Genomic DNA, 22,484 nt, shown 5'->3' with positions numbered 1-22,484 from the left:
AGATTCCTAGATACGTATGAATTACCACAGCTGAATCAAGAAGATGTAAGAATTCTCAATAAATCAGTATTACTCAATAAAATTGAAGATGTAATTAAAAACCTACCAACAAAGAAAAGCCCAGGTCCTGATGATTCACTTCTGAATTCTACAAGAAATTTAGAGATCTAATGCTGATACTCTTCACTTTTTAATGAAATAGGAAAACAATACTCCCAAATTCATTTCTGCAAGTAACCATTATCCTGATAACAAAACCAAAGAAGGACCCAACCAAAAAAGAGAAATGCAGGTCAATCTTCCTAATAAACACAGACACCAAAATCCTCAGTAAGATACTGGCAAACAGAATGCAGCAAATCATCAAGAAGATTATACACCATGAATAAGTGGGATTCATCCCAGGGATGCAGGGATGGCTTGACATACTCAAATCAATAAATGTAAGATACCATACTAACAGAGCTAAGGACAAAAATTACATGATCATCTTACTAGATGCAGAAAAAGTGTCTGACAAAGTCCAACACCCATTCATGACAAAATCCTACAGAAAATTGGAATAGATGGTCTTTATCTCAATCTGATAAAAGCCATCTATGACAAACCAACAGCTAACATCATACTAAATGGACAAAAACTGAAAGCTTTCACTCTAAAATCACAAACAAGACAAGGATGTCCACCATTACTACTCCTACTCAATGTAGGAAGATGTATGAAAAAAAAATTTAGCTGTTCCTTAGACTAGTATCTAGAACATATAAAGAACTCAAAAAAAAAAAAAAAAAACCAGAACTCCAGACCCAATCCGAAAATGGGCATCTGAAATGAATAGACACTTCTCAGATGAAGTAGAAAAAGCAGATAAATATATTTAAAAGGTTCAATTATCACTGGTCATTTGAGAGATACAAATTAAAATCACAGTAAAAATCCATGTCAATCTGGAAAGAATGGTTATTATTGAGAAATCAACCAGTAACACATGCTGGCAGGGCTGTGGGGAAAAAGGAACTCTTTCCCACTGGTGGTGGGAGTATAGATGGGTGTGGAAATCAGTGTGGAGATTTCTTAACTAAAACTAGAGGTTCCATTCAACCCAGCTATCCACCTTTTTGGTATCTTCCCAAAAGAATTAAAAGTATCATATCACAGAAGTATATCTACATCCATGTTTATAGCAGCACAGTTTGTAATAGCTAAATCTTGGAAACAGCCCAAATGCCCATCAACCAATGACTGGATAAAAAAAGATGTGTTATAATGGACTACTACTCATCCTTTAAAGGATAAGCTTGAAGCTTTTACAGGTAAGTAAATGTACCTTAAAGCATCCTCTTAGGTGAAATTAATCAGACACACATGTGTAAATAAATGTCATATAGTTTCTCTGGTGTGAGAAACTAAAGGTGTAAATAAGGACCAAAATGTATAATAGATATTGGAAATGGGAAGAAAATGTTCAAATGAGAACACGGAAGGGGGAGGGGAAAAGGAAGGAAGGGACAAGAAAAAAAAAGAGAAGAAAAAAATGGAAACAAAGCTTTTGTAAATACGGAGGGGCTGAGGGGCTGAAGGAAGGGGAGGGGAATGGGAAAAAAGAAGAAAATATATCATGTAAGCCAGGAATGGTGGCACACCCCTATAATCCCAGCACTAGGGAGGCTGAGGTAGAAGTACTGCAGAGTTCAAGGTTAGCCTGGGCTGCATAGGGAGTTCAAAACCAGTCTGGACTACATAGTGAGACCCTGTCTCAAAAAAACAAAAAACCGATATATCATGTACAGGTACAAATTCCCTATGATATTATGTATGTCTGAAATGTACCAATAAAAATTTTTTTGAAAAAAAGGAATAGAGGAAGCAGAAAGTTACTGCCATAGTCCAGACAAAACAGGATGAGGCCTCGAAAGAAGGCTGTGGCACTGGAGAAGGAGAGGGGAAAAAAATCTTTTTTCCTCAAGCAGCTTGTACAGATAAAGGCAGGAATGATGCACAAACTCCAGAAGGTTGGCTACTACACACTGTGGACCTTGAACCACATTCTTATTTCCAAACAGTTTCTGACTAATTCTAAACATCCCCAGGTCCAGGGCACCCACTCAAAGGGAGGAAACTGGCACCAAAGTTAATCTGTTTCAGCTGCCATGCTTTCCCTCACCCTTTCTCACCAGAAATAATGGGAGCCGGCACTGGAAAAAGGAGCATCTGGCTGCAGTAAAGACCCATCCCTTCCAGTGCTGGGGCTGTTGGCTCATCCTTGGAAATCACAACAATCAAGAATGGAGAATCGTTCTTTTCATCCCTTCTCACAGCGTTATCCCGGCGACCTCTCCCCTCACAATGGTGGGGTTTGTGTTGTGTCTTCCTCCACCGCTGCCCTCCCTCCTGCTGCACAAGGGCAGTGCTGTGCTTCAGGGGCCACTGAGGCTGTGAGCCTCACAGCCTCTGACAGTCTCTGAGGGTCAGGATGTGCCTCCAGAAGAAGCTGCAGGAAGAACGGACTGACAAAGACCAAGCATTAACTAGTAAGAACTGGGAAGAACCATTCTTTGCTCCATTACACTGGCAAAAAGACTTGAAAGACAGTTCTCAGTGATAGGAGGAGTCTGACAAAACAAACACTGTGTATGTTGCTTAAGGCTGTTTGTTGGTACAAAGCATTTGGGAAATAATTTAGCAGTACTTGAAAAGCCTTACAAATGTTCATTTCCCTTTTACCCAACATTTCTGGCAACTGACTTTTGGGAAATAATTTACCAAAAAGAAAAAGACATATGCATGAAAATATGCACTACAGCACTAGTGGGAAGGAAAAGGGGTAAAGTTTCTGTTCTTTAAGTAGCACCCCCATATCTTCCCTTTTAACTTAAAGCTTCATAATTTTGATCTCTATGATTCTTGATAGAACCAGGTATGATAGAAATCAGAATCTTTCACCCACATGCATTATCTAAAGAAGATGTGTTATAAAAATAATTTATTAGCCAGGTGTGGTGATATACACCTGTAATCCCAGCACTCAGGAGGCTGAGACAGGAGGATCACTGTGAGTTTAGACCAGCCTGGAATACATAATGAGACTTTGTCTCAAACCTCCACCACCAAATTTACTATATGATTAACCACATGTAAGAGCTCCATTAGGGGCCTTCTATTTGTTGCATAGGAAATTATTTAAAATGATGAACTCATTCACGTATTCAGTATTCTACTGGGCATTATACTGGGGACTGAGGATGTCAATAAGAAACAAACAATTCTGATAAGCATGATCAATATTATAATAAAGGAGAAAGCAGTGTGCTATGAGTACAAACAGCAAAAGGGTCTTATCCATGTTGAAGAGGTCAGAAAAAGCTAGTGGGAAGGAACTAAAGATTGTGGACTTCATGGTAAGGATAACAGGAGAGCTATGGCCAGATTTGTGTTCTAGAAAGTTCACTCTGGTACTGTGTGAAAAACTGGAGACCAGCAAGACTAGGGTCAGTTATCTCAACTTGGAGACTGTCATTACCCTTGAAACATGATGGTGGCTTACACTACAGTCAGGCAATGGAGAGTCAGAAGAGGAAATGCAGAAAAGGTATTTAACAGCTAGAATCAACTTCTCAGTGATTACCAGAATGTGGCGGGTCAGTCGAGCAAAAGATGTCCTGTAGGGTTTTAGCAACCTGGTATCTACTAAAGCAGTTTTCTGGAGCACAAGAAGATTTGGTACAGGGTACATGATATCAGTTTCAACTGCAGACACTTAGAACTGGAGGCTTTTGAGGCACCCTTGTGGAGGTGAACTACAAGCTAAGAATCTGTTCCTCAAAGTTCACTGTGGGTGGAAGACATAGCTGAGGCGACAGGAATGGGTCTGATCACCCCAGTACCAAGAACTTAGGCAACTTAGCACAATACTAAGTGCTGTGAGAGAAAAAGGGGAACAGAATTTTCCCTCACGCTCTCCCACAATCATCCTTCTGTCCCCAGCTGATGGAAACACGCTCCTCTATGGTCCACTGCTTACCTCTGCAACTGTTTGCTTTATGCTTGCTCACTCTGTATCATGCTTGTTGGCTGAGTTACAATCTGTTGCCTATAGGTTCTAAGTTTCTTTCAGGCAGAAACCTCATTTCACAGTTTCTGTTTGTTTGGTTTTCATTTTTTGTTTCTGCTCCTAGCAGTGTCTGAGCACAGCATGTGTCTCTACTGCCTGGAGAACTGACTCCTGTGATTAGGATACGCAGCATGGATTATGCATTTCCTCTAAAACTTTTCATTTTATAAACAGCATTAAATATTTGCTAGCACACTGCTGCTACAGAAACTCAGAGATCCAAGAGAATGACTTCTATCTTGTTTGTCAAGTCCCACCTATCGGTTCTAACTGCCCAGAAAAAGGCTGAGGATTCTGGTATTTCATTTGTGGTATCCATCAGAAAGAACGTGCCAGAACTGAGAAATGATGTCTACTGCAGTGGTGAGGGGAAAGTGGCAGCTGCCATGCCATGTATCTACAACCCCTAACACAGTCCAATGCCCTAATTTAAGAGATGAGGTGGATGTGGTGGTGCACGCCTGTAATACCAGCACTCTGGAGGCTGAGGTAGGAGGATTGTTGCGAGTTTGATGGCAGCTTGGGCCACAAAGTGAGTTCAAGACCAGCCTGAACTGTGTAGTGAGACCCTGTCTCAAGAAAAAAAAAAGGACCTCCCCCCCCAAAAAAAAAGAGAGAGAAATGAAGACACAGAGATCCAGAGAGGAAAGGGATTTCTCAGAAGCCACAGAGTTAACAGTGGCAAACCTGAGATTAGAAGCCAAGGATCTGGACTCCGGTCCCAGCCACCTTCCCAGAACAGCACCAAGAGCATGGAGTTGAGGCTGTCCCTGACTTGGCTAGCAACTCCATTAACAACATGCAGCCACACTGGGGTGACAATGACCACTAAGCAAGAATGCTGCAGAAGGCACGCAAACATGTAACAAGGGGTAGTCCAGCATGAACTTCTGGTTCTTTTATCCTTGAGAGTCAATGATGCTAGATTTCTAAGAACTCTATGCTGTGAAGTGCCTGAGCACAGAAAACAACTACCAACCTAAAGTGTGGGATTTCCAAGAATCTTACAGGACTTAGCAATGCCCTCACAGCCACTACACTGTCAGTAGTCAAATCACAAGATATAGAGACTATACTTTAAGATTTCACCAGAAACACAACGTAAAACCATGAGTAAGAAAAACTCCAGGACAATCTACTGCATGAACTTTCAATAAACTACTCCCTTTTTTAATTTTGTCCTGTCTCCCATTTTACAGTACTGAGGAATGAACTAGGGCTTTTACACTGAGCTGCTTTCCCAGCCCTTTTTGTGTGTTTTTTATTCTGAGACAGCATCTCTGTAAGTTGTCCAGGCTGGGCTCAAACTTGTGATCCTCTTGCCTCCATCGCCCAGAACATTTGTTTTTATATTTTCTGAGACAAGGTCTCACTGTGTAGTTCAGGCTGGCCTCAAGCCCACAGCGATCTTTCTGGGTCGGCCTCCTGAGTGCTGAGATTACAGGTACGCACCACCACCTCAGCAGTACTTTTTTTCGAGCACCATTATTCTATTACTTTTGGATAGGGTCTCGCTATGCTGACGCAGTCTGGCTTTAAACTCCTGGCTCCAGCATTCCTTCTGCCTCAGCCGCCCAGATATGTGGGGTTACACGTACCTATCACCACGCTCTGCTTAAAATGTTGTATTTTTGAAGCATCATTCAAGCATCATTCAAGAATTAAGAGGTATAAAATGTCCACTTGGTCCCACACAGTCCCCACTTCCACCCGTCACAATGTGACACGGCAGAGAGGGCCCTCCACAGAGCTAAGCCAATGTCAGCACCCAGCCCTCGCACCTCCAAAACTCCGGAATAACCCTCTTTTCTTCATGAGCGGTCTGCCTCGGGCTTTCTATTTTGACTGACAAAAACCTGCCTAACCCAGTAGAAAAAACTGGGCTTGGGGTATATGAGAACTCTAAACCATCTTTCTCATTTTTATGTATATCTAAAACTGAAAACAGTGTTTTAAAAAGGGTATTACAAGTTTAGCATGGACTTACTCATAATAACTAAAGGCTGGAAACAGCACAACCATCCATTCAAAGGAGAATGCATAAACAAAGCATTGTATATTCACACAACAGAATATGACTCAGCAGTAAAAAAGGGATGGCCTATAACGATATTCATCAACATGGATGGATCTCAGAAAGTATTATGCTGAATGAAAGCAGCTTTATGCAAAGGCGTATATACTACAAGACTGTTCATATTCTTAAAAATGCCAAATTAATCTATAGTTAAAATTCTTCCTTTTAGCACTGTAACGTAATTTTGTAACTACTTTCATTTCTTTATGCCCCTACTATACTATCATGAATTTCTTGGGCCTTGTTTTTCGCATTTAATTTTTTTCCTTTTGCCTTGCACAGTATTTAACATATACAGCAGGGACTCACATGGCACTCAAGAATATTGCATGTATTCAACAAGTACAAGGTGAACAAGCTGGCTGGTGCAGTCAGACCCTCTCAGAGACCACAGGGAGATATGGAAGTTTTCTTATAGAGAAATATGATTTTTACATTTCTAGAATATACAGTGACTACATACTTGGAAGATGGTAACTAGATGCAGAGATTTGTTCGGATTTTCTCTTCTACCTTGTATCCTGTGACACTGCTCCTTGAAACATTTTCTGTGTGAGGTTGGCTGGTATGTACTGTAGATTGGCTCATTCAATCTCTACTTCATTCTCCTCTAATTATAAATTCTGAAAAACTAAAAATCCCCTTCACCAGATCTGCTTTTTGCTAACTGCCAGTTACTTGCATTCATACCTGACTTGTAAGATGGAAGTGAGGCAAAGACCATTTTCCTGCTCCTTTTGGCTGTTTCTTGTTTCTTCTGGCAAGCAAGGGTGTAGACCATGAAGGGTTTCTGTAGCTGAGGTGTTCCCTAGTCTCCCAGGTACCATAGAGCAGCTGTGATGCAGTTTTTCAATCTGACTTTCCAACCCCTAAGTTACAGGGATGCATTGGGGCTGGGTGCTAAGCTAACCAGTCCAAGGAATATCCTTGGAGGTCATTCATAGAGTTCTAGAGCAGAACATACAGATTTAGTTCTTCCTACTGTTTGGTAAGTATTTAATTCCTTGTACTAAATTCCTTCCTGTTTAAAGTATCTGGAGCGGGGCAGAGCTGCCACCACCAAGTCCAGACCTCAGAATTGCACACCCCGACTCCCGCCCCAGGTGCACTCCTGGTTCCGTTCGGTTCCAAGTCCAAGATGGCCAGTCTCAAGGATCAGCTGATCATGAATCTCCTTAAGGAAGAACAGGTGCTCCAGAATAAGATTACAGTTGTCGGGTTGGTGCTGTTGGCATGGCTTGTGCCATCAGTATCTTAATGAAGGACTTGGCAGATGAACTTGCTCTTGTTGATGCCATGGAAGACAAATTGAAGGGAGAGATGATGGATCTCCAGCATGGCAGCCTTTTTCTTAGAACACCAAAAATTGTCTCTGGCAAAGACTATAACATAACTACAAACTCCAAGCTAGTTATTATCACAGCGGGGGCACGTTGGCAAGAGGGAGAGAGCTGTCTTAATCTGGTCCAGTGTAATGTGAACATCTTCAAGCTCATTATTCCTAATGTTGTAAAGTACAGCCCACATTGCAAGTTGCTTGTTGTTTCCAATCCAGTGGATATCTTGACCTACGTGGCTTGGAAGATCAGTGGCTTTCCCAAGAACTGTTATTGGAAGTGGTTGAAACCGGATTCAGCCTGGTTCCGCTACCTGATGGGGAAAGCTGGGAGTTCACGCCCTGAGCTGCCATGGCTGGATCCTCGGGGAGCCTGGAGACTCCAGCGTCCCTGTGTGGAGCGGAGTGAATGTTGCTTGTGTCGCCCTGAAGAATCTTCACCCCGAGTTAGGAACTGATGGGGATAAGGAGCATTGGAAAGAGGTTCACAAACAGGTGGTTGACAGTGCTTACGAAGTGATCAAACTGAAAGGCTACACATCCTGGGCCACTGGACTATCTGTGGCAGATTTGGCAGAAAGTATAATCAAGAATCCTAGGAGGGTGCATCCAATTTCTACCATGATTAAGGGACTCTATGGAATAAAGGATGATGTCTTCCTTAGTGTCCCTTGTGTCCTGGGACAAAATGGAATCTCTGATGTTGTGAAGGCGACTCTGACTCCTGAGGAAGAGGGGCATTTGAAGAAGAGCGTGGATACCCTGTGGTCGATCCAGAAGGAGCTGCAGTTTTAGTCTTCAGTGTCCCCACATCAATGTCTAGGCTGCAGGAGCATTTAGTTGGATGTTGTGCCAGTTGTCCTTTTTATCAGTGTGTGGTTGAAGCAGTACTATAAAGATGACCTGGGGAAAATATCAGCTTCCCAAAGTTAGAAATAGAAATGGTTCTCAGAGCCCCCCAGTCCTATCCTGATGCTGACGGTACTTGCACTTGTATAGTCCTGGTTAGTATAAAGTAGCCCACCACCTCTGAGATACTACGGCCAATGCCACACAGGCTCCAGTTACCCTTCAAACAGATGTGTTACTCTGCTATACAGCTTCATCAACCAAGCCTCATCTGAGCTTTTCCCCAGTTGGTCACAGCCTGGGATCCAGTGAACAAATCCAGTATTGCATGTCTTGTGCATAACTGTTTCAAAGGATTTTATTTTGTGCAGTATATATGTATCAGTAGTGTGCATTGCTGTATAACGTAAAAAGGAAAGATCTACCTGTGAACAGTGCAACCAAGTGTCATACCAACTACAATACCAAATAAACCTTGAACAGTGACCACTGTTAATGTATCGAGAAAAAAAAAATATCTGGAGTGGTTTCTATTGTTGCACTGATATCTGGGTATAAAAACAAACAAGTACGTTTGAGTGATAGGTAGATTTCCCCAGGGATGGGAAAGAAAAAGAAACACAAGGTTTTGCATTTTAGAGATTCTAATCCCCAGTACCTATTGAATCCTAGTTTGTGCTGAGCACTGGGCTCAGGGTTTGGCCTCAAGAGAAAGTGGTTTGCATTGAGAGCCATGTTACTATGGCAAGGAAGAGCCCATAGTGAAGGATGATGGAGAGAAGAAAGGAAAGCTCAGAATAAGGATCCAAGTGAAGGGGTATCCTCAGAGGGAAGAGCACAGGCTCACCCTTAGACCTCAAACCAAATAATAAATAGTATGCTTAGCATTTAATGCACAGAACATGCATTTATATGACCTCATTTAACACACTCTTTCCCCTCCTTCTTTTCTGGCTCAAACTTAAGTACTTCCCATAAGGAAATATATGTCATATTACATGTATTTATTCTTAAACTTTGGAATACTTTGTGAAGTGGGAAGTGTTACTAGCCCCACAACTTGCCAGAGCTCTCATAGTTATTAAACAGCAGGGCCAGTACTCAAACATATCTTTTTTTTTTTTTTAGGGGGGGGGTCTTTTCTTCCAGTACCAGGAATCGAACTCATGACCTTGTGCTTGCCAGGCAGGCACTCTGCCGCTGAGCTAAATCCCCAGCCCCTCAAACATATCTTTTCATCCAAATCTTCCATTCTTTAGTAATAACAAAGTCAGTATTTTGGTTCCTCAAAGATATAACATGTTTTAAAAACTATCATTGCATGGCTGGGTGTGGTGATGCACCCCTATAATCCCAGCACTCTGGAGGCTGAAGCAGGCAGACTGCAAGTTTGAGCCCAGCCTGGGCAACTTAGCAAGACCATGTATCAAAATAAAGGGTTGGAGATTTAGCTCAGTACAAAGGCTGTGGGTTCAACCTCCAGTACTTCTGTAATGATAACAACAACATGACAAACCATCACTGTAGAGCATGAAGAGTTGCCATTCTTATAATGAAAAACTTTTGCCAAGCGTGATGTCTTCAAGGTAAAAGGAACAGTGTCCATGAGGCTCTGGACCTAACAGGGATTGTGGAGGTCCTAGGCTGGTTCAGTCAGACCAGACTCACAATGGACAAAGGGGTGAGGGCAGAGGCAGAGAAGGAAAATCAGTGGCTGCTACCACAGCATCGCTAATGCAGCTCTGTATCTGCACACCATTGTGATAGTTCAGAGGGCACCATCCGGACCTAATAAATGAAAGTGTCCATTGGGAAGAGAAAAAACACACACATGCCCCCTTTACACACAAAAGGACATTTGTGTTGGGCAGCCTAAGAGGCTGATATACATGGAAGGCTCACCCCTCCTCCTCCCTTTAGCCCTAGAAAAGACAAGAAAGGCAGCTTTCTGGTATTCCACAAAGGGGGAGGTCTGTGGCAGGGAAGGGCACTGTCACTCTCTGAAATTGCTGACTTGATTCATCCCCAAACTGACACAATGTGGAGAGGAAGACTTCAGGAAATGGGCAGAGTATGTCCAAGAACAGATTTCCTGCAAGCAGCTAACAGGAAACTAACATGAAAAGCAGGACTAAAAATATACAGGCTGTTAGAAACATGTGGTGAGGGCCCTTGGATTTTTAAGAAGTGGCTCAGAAAGTCACCAGGCTTGGGACTCTCCCTGTATACCAACCTAGTGAGGTCCACTTAACACTGGCTTTATTTGCCCGGAAAAAGCTTACTGGGGTACCTGGTGTGGTTTACACTTCAGTTCAGTACTTCACAGTTCAGAGAGAAAGTTACAGCCCCAGTGCCTGCACAGTCTGACTACAGTGATGAGAGAAATGGATCAGTAGTACAAATGTCCTATGTTTAACTGAATTTTGATTACCAAGGAATAAATCTTACAATTTAAGAGTTCAGGAAAATTTAAATGACTGGAAAGTCTACACAGAAGTAGAGATAGCAGAAAATTTATCTATACTTTAAGACATATGTAACTAATGACAAATCATAGCTCTGGCATAAACAGTAGGAAAACTAAACTGCAACATTAAGAGTCTAAAAAGTAACTATCAGGGGCCTTGGGTGTGGTTCAGTGTTAGAATACTTGCCTAGAGTGTGTGGGTTTGATCCTGGGGGTGAGGGAAGCAGCTATTAGAGTGTTTGTTAATTCTGAGAAAGAACCATTCTGTACATGTTTAGAGGAAGCAGCAGCCTTGGAGTTCCCTCAGGTCTAAGTAGAAATCTGAAGATGAAGGTTGTTTTCAGACACTTCCTTTCTTATCCTCCTTTATACTTACAAAAGTCTACTTTTGCCAAACACATATTGAGCCCCAACATCAGTACATTCCCCAGGGCACTGAGTACAGTTTAATAACAAGACAAGTCCTGGAAATCACAAAGGGAGAGGGTGATACTGAGCTGCATTTCCGAGCTATCACCCTGCCACCCTATTAGTACGCTCCAGATCTAGCGATTTACAGTCCACACACACAGAAACTTTAGTCCCAGATGCAAAGGAAAATCTTATCACTAAGCATCCACACATAATGATAAGTCCTTCTTTCAGGATGAAAATGAGCAATTTGAGGCCAAAATCTTTTAGTGCCATATTTTTATACCCAATGAGAGCCAGATGTGAAGGCACACTGAAAAACAAAATGTAGGTGGTCCTGTTGATTAGTCTAGGGAGACTGGGTAGGAAGAACAGTAAGTTTTTCACCATGGGTGATCTTTCTTTTGTTTTAAAATCCCATGGATATTTTTTGTAGTTGCGGCTCTTATCTTTGTGGATTTCTTGGCAGCATCTGAGGCATCTGAGCACTCCTTCTTTCCTCAATGCTTCTCCTAAATCCTTTGGATTATGACACCACAATTTCCTGCATCGTTATGCTCCTTCTCAGTCTTCACAGGGTCCTTTTAAGATCTACAATCCCTGGAATTTTCGCTCAGCTTCCTTCTGTCTTATTCTATACACTCTCAGTGATTTAGTTTCTTTCACTGTGTGGAGTACTCCTAGACTTACATCTTCAAATCATATTTTAGAACCTATTGGGATGTCATTAATAAAGCTGATACTTTCACCTTTCTGTGGCTCTTTCTTCCCATTCTCTAAAGCAGAAAGTAGGAAGACTAATTTCCTGGTAGCATAAATCTCCAAAGCCTTGGTAAACTGCTTTATAATATATATGAGTATAGGATTTTGTGTTTTGTTTTGCCTGTGGATGTCTGCATATTAAGTTTACTTTAAACCTTGGCTATATGGGGTATCAGCTGGCATTTCATTTGTTCCATTTAAACAGCAGTGAAAATGGACAGGAATAAAAAGTATGAAAAAATTGAGTGGAAAAAGGTATGAGAAACATAATGTTAGGAAATCCCTGGCATTCTATAATTTGAAACAAAAATAAACAAACACAATTAATTGGATTTAATGACAATAATTGATATAAATTGACTAGCAATGACTTTTTTTTTTGGCTTTTGGTTTTTCTCCGGTACCAGGAACCGAACTCATGACCTTGCGCTTGCCAGGCAGGCGCTTTGCCGCTGAGCTAAATCCCCAGCCCCTAGCAATGACTTTTATTTCTACTTCTAAAATCTCAGTGTCATGGTAAGAAGGAAGTCTCTGGGTTCAACTGCTCAGAAATCTGGCTGTGAATACTCTAGTGTCTATCTCCATTTTATTGTGGACTTGCGAAGACCACACCACTAGCAAGGAACAATATGGGAAAAACTCGGACTGGGCAGTTAGCTTTGCTATTAAACATTCCTTGCTAAAACTTTCATCTAATACCTTTGGGTTCTAAGATCCCTATACATTCTTAGTATTTAGTCTCAGCCAGGTAAGATAGTTATTTATACCTCAGCATAAATTTCAGTCAGTGGATTTGACTTCCTCATCCACTACTACTAGACTTCAAGTAAACTCCCCCGAAAAAAACAAGGACAGTAGCAGAGTGTACAAAAGGTCCCAGAGAAGCTGGATTTTCTTTTTCTTTCTTTCTTTTTTTCCTGCAGCCTTAGAAATGGCAGTGAGGTGTCAGGAGGCAGGGCAAAATGCCCCACAGATAAGCCAGAGTCAAGGCTTAGTTAGACAGGAGGATGGTAGGAAATAAAAAGTGAAATCATATACTTTAACATCCCCCCGGCTCTTCTTAGCGAGAAAAGAGCAAAAAGGAAGAAGCTGGAGAATGGTGGCGTATTGAACAAGAGAGAATAAAGTTTCTCCCCATAGAAAAAGTTATTCTAGTCACTCCCCATCTTTACCCTGCAAGTCCACTAACAGCAAGAAGATATTGTCAATAAACAAATAGCCATCAAGTTCCTTCCTAAGTTTCATAAGGCATATACTACTGTAGATCCAATAATTAAGGAGCTCTAAACCTAGCTAAGAAGGCATGTATATATTTAAATATAAAGCAGGAAATAAACAGTGTATGTCAGAAGTATTACTAGTTCAGAGGAGAGAACAACTGCTGTGGTTCTGGGTGGTCTGGGAAGCTTTGTAAGCAACAGATCAGGATTTTGGCTACACAATCTTTCCTGGTTGAACTTTCCTTTTTTTGATCAATCACCGAGGAACTTCTCAACATGTAACTGCAGCAGCAATAGACCATTAATAGACTCTTCAACCATTAATAGACCAGTAAATAACGGTACTTCATCAAGAATAAAATGTTAGATATCCTATCACCTGAATCTTCAGAAGAGCACAACCACGTGGTGAGTTATCTGTTGCCACCACCATCATAAATAGCATTTAACATTGATTAAATGTTACACCACACACTGCGCTACTGGCTGGACAACATAACACATATTCACAATGCCCTTATTGTGTATTTCCCTTCACTACAAAGCGTGGAAAAGCAGAATATTTCCTTTCCCATCCTCCTTTCTAGTTGGAGGTATTCACAAATCATAGTCTGAAAACAAATTTTTTTAAAAAATCATAGTCCAGACAATAAGATATAAGCAGAAATTTTCCGGGGGCTCCTGAGAGAATTTTCAATTTTCTTGGAATCATGAGATTGAAAGCCAACATCCTGGATTGGAAGATAAAATAAGCAATCTTGATCACAACTCTGAGTCTCCAAACCAAAGGCAGAAACTGCTCATTATAGACTTCTTGTAATGTGAGAAAAATGAACTATTTGTTTAAACCACTATCAATCAGCTTTTCTCTTACATAAACTGAAAATACTTCTGGGATAAACGCTTACTATGTGCTTAGCCAAGGTTATAAAGTAGGTGACAGAAACAGAATTCAAACCTATGTCTGACAGATCCAAAGCCTTGACTTTAATTATTATGTAAAGGATATACACAGAGCTATAAAAACTAAGTCTTTTAATGACCAGTCTTGGGGTTGTTTTGGATTGAGGGACTGGTCATCATATAATAATCATAGCCATTCTCATCGTAAGACTTTACATTCTGGCTACACCTTTTTTATTTGTTCATTTTTTGAGACAAGGTCTCACTATGTAGCTTAGGCTGGACTTGAACTTGCTATGTAGCCCATGCTGACCTCAGCCCCCTGAGTGTTGTGATTATAGGCGTGTGCCACCTCACCTAGCTCACATCCAATTTCTTTGATGCTCAGAGTAGGAACAAGGAGATTCAACTTATTAACTCCAGTTATTTTGTATTGATTCCTTTCTTTAAATATGTGACCTTCTTTTATTTACTATTATCCTTCACATTTCAAATCCAAAAAAAGTTAACATTTGCATACAGAAATAGTTTTTCCTTTCTTTTTTATATAAATCTCATTTGGGGCTTCAAGATGGTCACTAATGAGTCTTGTCTTTGTTTTCTATTAGGTAGACAAGTGTTATTTCATTAGACTAAGCATCTGATAACACTTAAAAAATAAACAACAGACTATTTCTGGAGGATCACTTATCTCCTTATAATAGAGCAAACTGGAAGATTATTGGGAAATATTTCCAAGCCCAAAACAACACTGAGCTGGTGGCAGTGACCAGCTGTTGGCAGCTGTAAGGATTTACTCTCAAGTGCAACGCTCTTGTCTGTGGTTATGACTGGCCATTACATAGGAGGATTAATGGGGCTGCTCTGGGAGGTCGTGAAAAGCTTAAGATATATTCTTTATGTGGATTCCTAAGAGCAGACACCCTCTGTAAAGCTGATAGGTCACCTCCCACAACCAATTAGCTAAAAGTCTGAAATCACTGCTCATAGATCAAGAAATACTATCTTGTGAATGAACTCTGTTCATACAGAAAGAGCCTTTTGTTTTCCTTTTGAAGACCTTATTCAACTCTAAGGCCCCTTCCATCTACAAAATTCAAAATTCTACAAATGCGAACAATCAGCTCCAATGAATGAATTCTTCCGGCTTTATAGTGAATAAGTGCTTTTTTGACCACGAGGTTGTATTTTGAAAGAGAAAATTGTTTTTTAAATGTAGCTTCCTGACTGCACCAGGTGTGAAATGGGAAATTATAAAAAACAAGCAGTTCTGCTGACCACCTTTAATTGTTCCCTTCAACTAACACCCTCAGACTGATGCTATTCTTTTTTTTTTTTTTTTTTTTTTTTTTTTTTCTCTGGTACCGGAACCGAACTCACGACCTTGTGCTTGCCAAGCAGGCGCTTTGCCGCTGAGCTAAATCCCCAGCCCCGCTATTCTTTCTATTTTCTATTCTGCTGACCAAGCTTGATCTTCCTAAAAAAAAAGTCTTAGCACTACCTAATTTAATCAAAATTTAGCACGAAATCCTAAAAGCTGAGTGCTTTCTGGGAGACTGGTATCTATATCCTGCTGAGTAAAGAAGAGTGAGTGCCCCCTGGCCTTTGTGGTTAATACTAAGAAGTGCAGACAGTCCTTATTTTTGACCTCCTGGGATGAACTAAGATAGGCTGAGGGTCACCTTGCACAGAGTGACAAGATACCTTTATTTACACCATTTTTATGTGGTCTCTTACTGGCCTTTATTTTCCTGCTTCAAAAGACAGTGCAGTTTTCTTCAAGTTTCCACCTTTTCTGTGCCATTCCCCTTACTACTTAAAAAATTTTTTTGAAAGTCTCAAATCCCACAGAAAAAGTACATGTGAAGGAAAGCCTCTATTTCTTACATCTAGGAACATTGGAAGAGCTTTACTGGACAAGTGATATAAGAGCTAAATAAAGCACAGAGAGGATTTTAACAAGTACAGCTGGGGAAGGAGTAAAAGGAAGCTCTCAGGAAAGCAAAAAGAAGGGTTACTAACCATGTCACCCATACCATGTTAAGTATTTCCATATAAATTCTCATCTAAATTTTAATACAGATGACCCTAGGAAAGGTGGATATTATTATTTCAGAGCCTTTAACTATTTTTAAGCACTTTGCCCAAGGTAATAGAGTGAATAAGAGGAGAATGTTATTCTCAAGTAGAAATATGGCTCCTAATTCTCTCTCTTCCCATCACAATGCTAAGCAACAGCATGGAAGCAGGAAAGAACAAGGCCTGTTTAAGGGATGGGAACTGAGTCAAAACGACGGGCAAGGGGCCAGGGATATAGCTCAGCGGCACAGCACTTTTCTGGCAAGCACAAGGTCTTGAGTTTGATTCCCAGTACAAAAAAAAAAAAAAAAATTGTGGGCAAGAAGATAGCATGCTCCCTACATCTGTTCTTTGAGTGTCACCAATTAAAAGAATGGCCCCAAGAGACAGAGCCTAATAGTGATACAGGTATAAAACAGTGAAGCCGTTGACCACTTTGACCAGATGAATCGGAACAGGCATTAAGTGAGATCTTTCCAGAAACCACCACCAATCCAGGAGCAGACAGCCCTTGTTCAGGACCACTATGGCTGCTTCCTTCATTATCTCCACTTGGCAAAGCACTTACTTAAAGCTAAATGCCGAGGTCCCAGTGCCTACTGGTGACCCACCTTGGCAGATCCCAAGCACTGTGATTCAATGAGACCTCATAACTGCTTTTTAATAAGTTATACCGATGCTTCAACTATATGTTATGGTCATTCTACAATTACCAACATTGCTCTCTTTCCTATTTCTCTATTTAAGGCTCTAAAAGAAGACCTAATACACACAAATTACTCTATAAAAATTTATTGAAAAAAACGCACACAGTAGGCATTAAATAAACATTTGTTGCAAGAATAAACAAAGCAAATACTTTTGTTAAAAGAAGTAGGTGATTAAATTGCAGACTCAAAGTAATAGAATACAATGTGAAGAAAGATGGTAAATACAAATTAGAGACTCTCATCAGGATGGAGATCGCCTTGAATGCCTGGCAAAGAAATACGACTTCATTTTATAGGTAACAAGACAGAAAATGTTACTGAAAATAAAAAATCTTGAGCACAACTGGGTGTGATGGTGTACCCCTATGACCCCGGCACTTGGGAGGCTGAGGCAGGAAGACTGCCAAGAGTTGAAGAGTTTAACACCAAGAGTTCAAGGGCTACATAGTGAGTTCAAGGGCAGTCTGAACTACATTAGAAGACCCTATTTCAAACCACCATTCCTTAAGGAAAAAAATAACTTGATCCTGATAGTAGAGAGTGGAAGACTGCTACCCAAAATGTTCTAGATTGCCAGAGAACAATCTGATAGTACCAAAAAATGGTCGAGATGATAGTGAATTTTGAGAAGGGAGAGGGACAGAAAAGCAGAAGGAAAAGCAGAACCTTTGTCTTCATTTCACAGAACTCACTTTGTTACAATGACACCAGGAGCCTCATCCCTTCAGCCTGTGCACTCTGGTTACTGCCAGCTCTGGTCTCAGTGATCCTTCTCTTCAAGGATCTTCTTTCTCTGAGCACAAAAATTGCTGATCCAACTTCTCATCTGACTGCTTAAGTGCAATGTGAAACAGCCCTGGAACAGCTTTAAAATGGTTCAAAATGCCCAGCCTCCCAGAACGGAGAGAAAGGCCAGGTATATTGTGTACTTGCTCCTACAGAAAAGATAAGATTTAGCTGGGAGTGTTGGTGTACAACTGTAATCCCATCACTCGGAAGGCTGAGACAGGAGGATTGCTGCAAGTTCGAGGCTGGCCCAAGCTATAAAGTGAGTTCAAGGCCAGCCTGAACTGCACAGCGAGACCCTGTCTCAAAAAGACAAGACAGACAGACAGACAGACAGACAGACAGAACAAAAGAAAGAAAAGGCAAGACTTGCCTAAGAAATTCTGGCTGGACCCAAAACTGAGGGCAAGGATTTCTCTCCACCTTCCCCATCAAAGTACTGCAAAAATAAACACAGGGGTTACCCTCTCCACCAGCAAATGCAAATTATTCACAGAGACAATAATTTCAACCTACAGCATCAGTTTTCCTTACCTTCCATGTACAATCTAAGAAAGCTTTCAGCTGACCTTCCCTGAACCTATCATTGCACTTGTGCTCAGGATCATCCTCGCACCGCACCTTATTCCCTGACTGCTGAAATTGTACTTCTTCAAGGTTTACCTGAAATGCTTCCTCCTCCAGGCTGTTGTCTTTGATATTTCAAGTGGAAAGCAAACCACCCTTCATCTAAATCTCCTCACCACTATATCTAAACCTCTTCTCACATATCACAAAGAGATTTGTGTAGTAGCTTCATATGGTGTCTTACATCCTACTCTATTCCCTTCAAAACAAATTAATTTTGAGGTGAGGGTCCATGTCACTAAGACATCCTCCACAGTTCCAAGTATAGCACCTGTATTTTGTACAAGGAGGAGGCCTTCAAACACTGGCTGACATGAATTACTGAAAATATTACATTCAACAAGCTTCCCTATACACTACTTCAGGACATGATTATCCTAATTTCACAAACAAGAAAATGAAAGCTCAGAAAAGTTAAACAATTCAGAAAAGAAGCCTCACTTTCCACAAAACTGAATTAAAAGGCCCAAATAAATGGGTTCAGATGTGAATGTGGGTAATCTTCGGGTAACTGCTCCCACTTTCATTGGATAACCCAATGGGAACATAGACCAGTACTTCTTGGCAGAATCAATTTGCCGATGTTTATATCAAAGGCCTTAGAAATTCATCTAACTTGAACCAGTATTGAATTTCTAGAAATCAATCTTTTAAAAATCCAGAAATGTAGGCAGACTTATGCATGAAGATGATCACTATACTACTGTTCAAAGTAGAGAAAAAAATGAGTAAAATCTCCTGTTTCCCAGTTGACAGACTGAAAATATGTTTACTTTCCCTTCTTCCCAAAGCCCACAGAGGTGGAGTAAAGGAAAGAAAGAGGCTAGAAATTTTTAACACTTTGAATGATGGAAAATAGTTGTTGTTATAATCATAGATGCACTACATTATAGACTGCTTCTATGTCAGTGTATCTACAGATTATCCACATTCAGGAACATGAGGGAAGGCTGCAGGCAGTAGCCTGGAAAGGTACTAGGTTGGAGATTATAACAGCACTGTCCAAGAGCAACATGATGCAAACAAGGCACATACATAATTTTAAAACTCAACTCCCCATGATATCCAGGTGTGGTGGCACATGCCTGTATTCCCAGCACTCGGGAGGCTGAGGCAGGAGGATCACTGTGAGTTCAAGGCCAGCCTGGGCTACAAAGTGAGAACAAGGCCAGCGTGAACTACATAGCAAGACCCTGTCTAAAAAAAAAAAAAAAAGAAGAAAGAAACCCTCCCCCTGGTGAATGTCATCATTATGTACTATACTAATAAGAAAAGAAATACATTTTAAAAATACATTTAGCCCACAGATCCAAAATACTGTCACTTCAACATATACTCAGTATAAAAAATGAGATCTTTCCTTTTTTTGGTTCTAAGTCTTTGAAACATGGTTTTTACACTTACAGTACATCTCAATTCAGATGAACCAGATTTCAAGCACTCAACAAACACATGTCTCCTAGTGACTACCATATTGGATACAGCAGAATTAGAGTAAGGGAAGTAAGGCAGGATGAGATAAAGGCTAATTCTTGGAAGAACTCTCTGAAGAACAGCTGAGCTAAAGATTTTATCTATGTAAGCACTGATAAAGTTTGCCTCATCTGAATGCATAACAGCAATGTGAAACAGCCCTGAACTGCTTTAAAATGCCTCAGAATGCCCAGCCTCTGAGAAAGGAGGGAAAGGGCAGGTATACTATATAGTTCCTCCCATCAACAAGACGAGCTTTGCCTGAGGAATTCTGGCTGGACCCAAAATCGAGGGCAATGATTTCTCTCCACCTTCCCTACGGTAGCACCACAGAAACAGAAATAGAGCTCACCTGCTCCTGTGCCAGGCACTGTTCAGATGTTCTGTAACAAACCCATAAAGTAACTGTTAATCTCACTTTAAGGATGAGGAAGTTGAACTTTACAGAGGTTAAATGATCTGCTAAACACTGACACTGGAGTCAAACTAGACACTTCTCACTGCAGTTGTGCCCCACCCCCCTCCCTTATACCACACAGCCTCACAGAAAGAGGGAAGAGTGAGTGTACCAAAGTTACATTGCTACGAGGCAAGAACAGAGAGCTGCTGACTAGTCTATTCATACCCTCTTCCCACCTTTTTAAAAAAGAAACAAAATTTATGCTAAGTTAGACTCAGAGATTCTTTCAAGATAGCAAAAGTGAGCAGCCTTAAACAGATCTTTCTTTTTAAAGAGACATTAAGCCGGGCATGGTGGCACACACCCGTAATCCCAGCACTCAGGAGGCTGAGGCAGGAAGATCGTTGTAGTTTGAGACCAGCCTGGGCTACAAAGTGGGCCTTGAGCTCACTTGAGAACCTGTCTCAAAAAGACAAAAAATAAAATAAAATAAAGAGACATTAAGCATCAGAGCGGCAGGGGACCTCTGACTCTGTCATGGCTCAGGTATTTACCTAGTGTGACCACAGCATCTAAGAGAATGTAGGAGTGGAGAGGCAGACAGACAGTGGGAGAAGAGGGAGACTGACTCAGTATCTGGTTTCCAAAAAGTAAAAGCCTGCACCATATAGTGAGACTCAGCCACTCAGCTCGATGCTCTAAGGATTAACCAGGTGACCAGGTACTTAATTTCTTATTTCTGATGGACCAACTGCAAAGTTTAAAGAGAACTCAGAATAACGCTCTCTATGAAAGGAGTAGCAAGAAAACCGTATTTTAGCTTCTGAGATACAGACTTAAGCAGATGGCCTAACAGGGAAACCTTGGCCCTAACTCCCACCTGCACCGCTGTGTGTCTAATGGCATGCAGTTGGTTGGATTTGGGGATATGAATGTCTTCAGTGTGGCACTGCTATTATTTTCATACACTGTTCACAGAATACAGTTGGGATTTTTCATATAGAACCAATATGAATTTTGAAAACACAGTGTCCACATAATAGGGTAGAAAGCATATGGGTTCTGGAGTGCAGCAATCATGAGTTTGAACCTTAGCTGCATATTTGGGCAATTTAACCTTTTTGAGACTTATTCTTTCATATATATTTATTTATTTTTATATCCCCACCTCACCTCAGTGCTGAGAATTGGACCCAGGGCCTTGGGCACTTGATCACTGAACCAGCCTCTCCTTCATTATTAAAATGAGGGAGGCTGGGGATTTAGCTCAGTGGCAAAGCACCTGCCTGGCAAGCACAAGGTCGTGAGTTCCCTTCCTGGTATTGGAAGAAAAACAAAAAAACCCAAAAAGAATAAAATGAGGATAATGCTACTTATCTTAGAATACATTTGTTAAGAACTAAAGTTCTGATTCATCATAGACTCTCAAAAGATTATTTCCATATCAACCTTTGCCTTCCTGTATATATATATAAATTAACTTTAACTGGATCATAGACCTTAATGTTAAAGCTAAAACTAAAAACTCCTAGAAGAAAATATAGGAGGAAGATCTTTGTGACCTTGGAGTAAATAAAAAGCATAAATCATAAAAGAAAAATTGAAAAGAAGACCTCATCAAAGGTCGAAGCTTTTGCTTCTCAAATGGTACCACTAAGAATATGAAAAGGCACGCCAAAGATGAGCAGAAAATATTCACACATTACATGGTAAAAGAAAATTCCCACGTATTTCTATCTTTAAAAAATTGGTATCCAGACCATTCAAAAAGTTCTTACAACTCAATAACAAGAATATAAGCAACAAAGTATGTATCAAAAATGGGCAAAAGATTTGAACAAGTACTACTGGAAAGAGATATACACATAGTCCAGTTAGCACACACACACACACAGACAAATGTCTTTTTAATATCACTAGACACCAGGGAAATTCAAATTAAATTCAAACCTCATAAATACCATCATCCATATAAACCCATCAATATGCCTAGAATTAAAACAGCTAACCATATTAAGTGTTGGTGAAGATGTAGAACAATGGAAAATCACACACACTGTTGATAAGAAGTAAAACAGTACCATATAGAAAATAGTTTAGCAGTTTCTTAAAAGGTTTAACAGGGGCTGGGGATTTAGCTCAGCGGCACAACACCTGCCTGGCAAGCGCAAGGTTGTGAGTTCAATTCCTGATGGTGGGGGGGAGGTTAACAAACATTTCCCACATGACTTAAAGCTTTGTGTATAGCAAGGAGAAATGAAAACATGTCCCCG

The 22,484-nt window shown here is 40.7% G+C and overlaps 1 protein-coding gene and 1 pseudogene across 1 annotated transcript in view; one reads left to right on the top strand and one right to left on the bottom strand.

Moving 5' to 3' along the window:
* The window catches only part of Gab2 (GRB2-associated binding protein 2), a 113,689-nt gene extending 106,708 nt beyond the window's left edge, over positions 1-6,981 (bottom strand). The window contains exon 1 of the mRNA XM_013512021.1: positions 6,879-6,981. The gene's annotated coding sequence lies outside the window, so the exon portion shown is untranslated. The remainder of the gene's footprint in view (positions 1-6,878) is intronic.
* Positions 6,956-8,547, top strand: LOC102004689 (annotated as a pseudogene).
* Positions 8,548-22,484: the final 13,937 nt, after the last annotated feature.

The sequence above is a fragment of the Chinchilla lanigera genome, unplaced genomic scaffold (assembly GCF_000276665.1).
Source record: "Chinchilla lanigera isolate Chin_1 unplaced genomic scaffold, ChiLan1.0 scaffold00013, whole genome shotgun sequence".
Taxonomy (NCBI): Eukaryota; Metazoa; Chordata; class Mammalia; order Rodentia; family Chinchillidae; genus Chinchilla; species Chinchilla lanigera.
Note: the sequence above shows the minus strand (reverse complement) of the source record. Positions and strands in the feature narration are given on the sequence as shown.